Source organism: Manis javanica, chromosome 13, assembly GCF_040802235.1.
Source record: "Manis javanica isolate MJ-LG chromosome 13, MJ_LKY, whole genome shotgun sequence".
NCBI lineage: Eukaryota > Metazoa > Chordata > Mammalia > Pholidota > Manidae > Manis > Manis javanica.
The window spans coordinates 59,979,272-59,985,271 of NC_133168.1; positions in this window are offsets into that span (position 1 = coordinate 59,979,272).

Sequence of the window (6,000 nt, forward strand, 5' to 3'; positions counted from 1 at the left end):
TATGTATAGTGCTACTGGAGGTGTATGCACTGGCCATAATGATAAAACAAAACTCCCCAGTACGATGCTCTTACCTTCTGGCCATTCAGGATATACTACTGTGACCTTTGGTGGCCACTCTGCCGTTATTCCAGGAATACACAGGAGGCCAGCTTCCCAGCCTTGTCCCTGATAGACAGCCTAGCTGTCAGCGCAGACAACTATAGGGGAGGGCTTCTGGCTGATCACAAGCCACATGGCCTGCAACTCTGCCCACTGGCTGCTCTTCCCCTCACCATCTTCCATCCATAGTGTCTCAGTCTTAGGATGGAAAGCCACGGCCCTCCATTTTGGGGGCTGCCCATGGCTGAAGCCATCTGTATACCATGCATCTTCGGGTATAGGGGCTCTTCTCTCCCGATAGGGACTCTCTGCTACTAATGGTTCAAAAGCAAGTTCTTCCTGCTTTTCACTAGTATATGTCACCGGCCCCAACAAGCATTGGAGTTCTTCACTCAAGAGGCTACTGGAGAGAGAGCACTAAACTGCTGTAGGTAAACACCCAATTTGGCTAGTGTGGGTGTTTGTGCCACACCACTCCTTGGCTTTTGGGTCCAATCTTGTACCCACCCCAAGAAGGGATAGGTGGTTATTACCTTTATCGGGGCCATTCCAGTGATGGGTTCTGTAGCCAGCAAGGCCTGATACACAACAGCCAGTTGTTTTTCTATCAAAGTGTATCGTTCCTCTGCCCCCTTCCAGAGTTGTGACCAGAATCCAATGGGTTGGTGAGTTCATTCAAGCCGCTGCCAGAGACCCCAGCCATTACCATCTTCAGTGATATGAACATCCAGCTCACAGGACCTTGATGGGTCTATCACACTCAAGGCCTGCACGGCCTTGACTGCCCGTTTTGCTGTAGTAAAGGCAGATACACGTCTCATCCCAGTCCCACCTGACGCCTTTTCATACAAACCAGTATAAGGGCTTCAGAATTTGCACCAAGTGTGGTATAAACACTCTCCAGTAGCCTAGAAGACCCAGAAATTCCTGTAGCAATGTTACAGTTGTGGGGGTAGGAAAGGCCTGGACTCTGTCTATAACTGCTTCTGGTATAACTTTGGTCTTACTTGACCAGACGACCCCCAAGAATTTAACAGACAAACCAGGTCCCTGAACCTTGGTACTGTTCACAGCCCATCCTTTCTCCTGTAGATGCTGCAGCAGTCTAGGTGCTGCACCTTCTAGATCTGAAAGAGAATCGGACGCGAGCATGACATCATCAATATAATGGTACAGCTGCACCTTTGGCAGTTTCTCCCATGTAGCCAAGTCCTGGGCTACAAGTCCATGACAGATGGTGGGGCTGTGGAGGTATCCCTGTGGAAGGACAGTGAAAGTCCATTGCCGTCCTTCCCACATGAAGGCAAACTGTTCCTGACTTTCCTCCTCAGTGTCAATGGAAAAGAAGGCATTAGCAAGATCTACCACATGGTGGTATGTTCCTAGTTCATGGTTGAGGGTATCCATCAAGCCTGCAATAGAGGGGACAGCAGCACACATAGGGGGCATGACTTTATTCAGTTCTCTGCAATCCACAGACATACACCAGGAGCCATCTGGTTTTTTACTGGCCACACTGGGAAATTGAAAGGACTATGGGTGGGCTTTACAATACCCACCTTTTCCAGCTCCTGGAGAGTTTCTCCAATCTCTTTATGCCCTCCAGGCAGTTTGTATTGTTTGGTATTAGTCACCCACCGAGGCACAGGCAAATCTATGGGTGGGTGCCTAGCATGTCCCCTCAGAACTGCCTTCACCACACATACTCTCAGTCTGACCTCACCTGCGGTGGTCTGCACCCATAGACCCTGCAGGATATCAATCCCCAAAATATACTCAGGGATAGGAGATATATACACAGTATACTCTTTTGTGGGTAGATGCCCTATTCCCAAAGGGATTTGAGCTTTTTTCATCTTGATAGCCTTCCCCCCATATCCATCTATGATAGTGGGGGTCCCAGGGAACTGCTCAGGGTTACCATGAATCAGTGAACATTCAGCCTCTATGTCCACCAGAGCCAGGACATGTGGTATGTTCACTGGGGACCGATGGATAGCAATTTCAACAAGTGGCCTCCGGTCCCCCCCTGGTCCCTCAGGGAAGATACCTTGAACTTTCCTCAGTCAAACTGCATTCCCCAATCACCTTCCTGTGTGGGCTCAAGTGAGGTTGGCTCTCTCTCCAGCAGGAAGTCTTGCAAACACACAGGTCAGACTCGTGGCTTTGTCTCTAACCTCTGCCTCTTTGGCCTTAATGGCTGGAACTGCTGCTCTGGTTTCAGCTGTTGCCATAGCTCTAGTAAGATCCTATTGGGCCTTCCATCTAATTTCCTTCCATCTGCTCCTGCCCATATTAAACCAACCCACATCTGGGTCCTCGTATCCTTCATGGGGCCCTGTAAATTCTTGCTGTGAGTAACAGGTCTTATTTTTTTCCAGATTCTCATTGCTTCTGCCTCTCCTAAGTCTGCTACTGTACGTGTCACCTCACTTACGGGCTGCCCTAAGTGAGGGGAAAGAATGGCCACTAGAGACCCAAAGAGGGATGTAGGAATGGTTTGAAGTACAGTATTTCTCATCCCAGTAGTGAAAATCTCTTCATCTGGGCCGTAATTCTCTGGACTATAGATGGCATTTCTTATGCCTAGCTCTCATAGCACCTGCTGGAGTTCAGCATATGTCTGCCATCCAACAGGAGAGGATGGCAGATCACCCAGATTGGGCCACACAGCATTAAGTGCAGCCATAAACCAATCAAGGAGGGAGTGACTCCCTGGAGTCTGATGTGCATTTTGTAATCGCTGCCTCAAGGCAGGCTGCACTGTGAGGGAACCCAGCTTTCCTGTCTCTGATCCCAACAGAACAATCCCATCCACCCCTAAGTCCCACAGATGCAGGAGCCAAGCTGATATTGACTCCAAGGGCTTCTGCCTAAACTGGGAGCCCAAATCCACCAGCTCAGCCTGAGTATAGGGGCGAAGCATAGAGTACTCCCTAACCTGGGGAGGGGGCTGCTCCTCTCCTTAGGGAACTTTCAGGTGCTGGGTTTTTATTTTCTTTACAACCACTAGGCGTGCTTTCAATACAGGAGAGGTCAGGTCCCCAGCACCACCCCTTCATTCTGCTCCAGCTCCTTCATTTCTGGGGCTGATGGCACCTTTCTCTCCACTCCCCCAAGTGCCTCCTCTGCTACAACCTTTACCTTTTCTACTGTGCCTCGCAGCAATGCTAGCTCAGTCTTCAGAAGGTCTCTTACCTTCAGCTCAATGCTTCACAGCTGATGTTCTCATGCCACCTCCGCCTGTGCTTCCCTCAGGAGTTTGTCTTTTTCCCTTGATGGCCTCTTCCTCCTTCAGAACACCTGGCAGCACTGCCGTCTCATCTCCAATGGCACCTTGCTGCCAGCGCTCTCGTGCTGCATGCTCCCACATCAAGGCCATCTCCTTCCTCAGGGAATCCACAGAGGTGTGCAGCTAGCGTTCCCATGCCGCCTTCTCCCGTATCAATACCATTTCCCTCCTCAGGGCATCCACAGAAGTCTTCAGCTCGCGTTCTCGTGCCGCCTCTTGCAACAATGTGACTTCTTTCCTCAGAGAATCTACTGAAGTCTGCAGCTCGCGTTCTCATGCAGCATTTCCTTGGGTCTCTTCTGTAGACCTTTTTAAGACTGTGAGAAGCAGCCAACCCACAGTCCCCGCTGCTTCCCAGGCACTCTGCTTCTCAAAGGATCTGCTTACTATATCAAGAGCCACCCCTACTGCCTCAGGTGTCACCTCCACTTGCCTCTAGTCCTGGGGTGGGGCCCAGTCCTCTAGGAGGCAAGCCACCTCAGACCACATACCACAGACCACAGATGATCCACTGTCTCCCCATTCATAGGAGCAGCCCACTGAAGCACCCCTCCCATAAGGGCAGCCTTTCTTTCTCCTTGGTCAACAGTGAACCCTGCCAACTTTTGCCAATTGTCTTGTCAATGGGTTTCAGCTCTGGGCAAGTTCACTATGGATTCAGTGTGACCAAAGGAATAGACAGCAAAACGTTTCTGGGGTGAAAGGGTTTATTACCCGGTTTGTTCTCCGATGGTAGATCGAGCACTAGAGTCTCTGTCTCTACCCAGAGCACTGGGCTGAGCTCTCTATATAGCGCAATAGTAGCTTATTGCCTAAAGGTGTGAAAGCAGCAGCCCAGCAACAGGCCAGTTACATCATCAAGTGGTTTAAGTTCAGTGAGGATCCTAGCCATAGGAACCCCAACTTCCCCACATCATTACAGTTGAAGAAACTACAATAGCAAAGTCCTGGATATTAGTGATTTGGTACATATTTTTGAACTCCAGGTGCAGAGGGTAATGGAGAACAAAATCAACTTGGAAAGTTTGTTAGGTCATACCAAGCTTTGCAGGTTATGGATAGAGTTCAGGTTTTTATTTTAAAAACCACAGGAAGACAGGTAAGTTCATTTATAACAGTATCCTTTTAATTACTCAACAAACATTTATTAAGTACCCACTTCATTTCAGGAATAATGCTAGTTATTAAGAACAGTTGAATAATGAATGTTCCCTTCAAGAAAACAACAGACATTCAAACAAATCATGCAATATAGGTACCCAAACAAATCATGCAATGTAGGTACCATTCAGGCATAGCTGGTTGTTAAAAGAACACAGAAAAAGCAGCAATTTCAACAGAGACCATCCTGAAATTGTTCGACCTCTTTCCAAGTGACAAAAAAGTAACCTTACCTGAAGCATCAATCTGCTTTAATAGCCAGGAAATAAATACAAACAAAGGTGATTTCTTTTTCAATGCTGTGGCCAATTTTTGGTGCAGTCCTAGAAAAAAGGCTGGGGAAAACCATGCATGATTAAAATCAGAGACAGTGAAAGGAAGCTTGATGGTATTGTGTTATCAGATTGATAGCTAAAGTGAAGCACCACGGCTTCCTCATTCATCAAAGAGTCGGGACAGGCTTTGGGTCACAGTAGAGCCAGTTAATGTATGTAGAACATGAGGTGTGACATATCTCATACAAGTTTAAGTACATCACCATGATAATAATGTCTTGGTGATTGCTTGTCTCTAGACTCCTCCTTATTTGCTCTTTAGTATTAGTCTCCAAAATGAAAAGATGGGGCAGAGAGAGAGTTCCAGGAAGGGCTGAATGAAGTGTGCTGGTTGGATGAAGTATCTATTATTGTTCTTATTTTTGTTTCTTTTATTTTTATTAATGATAAAAATATCAAAACCAATGCCCTCCAGCTAGAGAATACCAGGAATAAAGCTATGGTTGAATAAGTTGAATTTTTGCTTGTTGCTGTGAAGATAAATATGTATTATAGGGATCCAGGGGGTTTCTCAGTAAGGTATTAGAGAGGATTTCTTAAAGAATTTGGGCTTGTGTTAGGTGATTTGGGGGGAAGACTTAAGGAAGTAGAACTAGGCTCTGCACTGGATGATATCAGGCAGCAAAAGTAATTCTATGACTGGGTATGGGAATAAGCTAACCTAGGCTAACAATGAAATTGATAAAGAAGCAGTAGTTCCTCATCATTAACCAGGCTAGGGGGCATCATGACGGACAACTTCTGTAGCTTGGACAGTGCGCATATTTTATCTGTTCAGACATGACTGAACATAGTGAAATAATAGTGGTGTACTTTTTCTTGGCCCAACACGGTCGCAGCATGGCCTTATCTGGTGCAAATGTTCTGCAAAATGGTTTTATATTCAACAGGAGAACCTTAAGGTGTTCAGGCCAGTTCCTGGATGTCAGAGACTGTTATTATCTTTCTCACAGGTCACACTAGATGGCCATGGTCTGTTTGTTTTGGTGTGCACAGCAAGCTTTCCCCCACACCTCCACAGGGTAATAGCTGCTGGCCCCTGAGAGGCATGCCTATGCCACAGGCCTTAGACATAATGTTTCTCACTGCTGCCCAAGACACCCAAGAAGG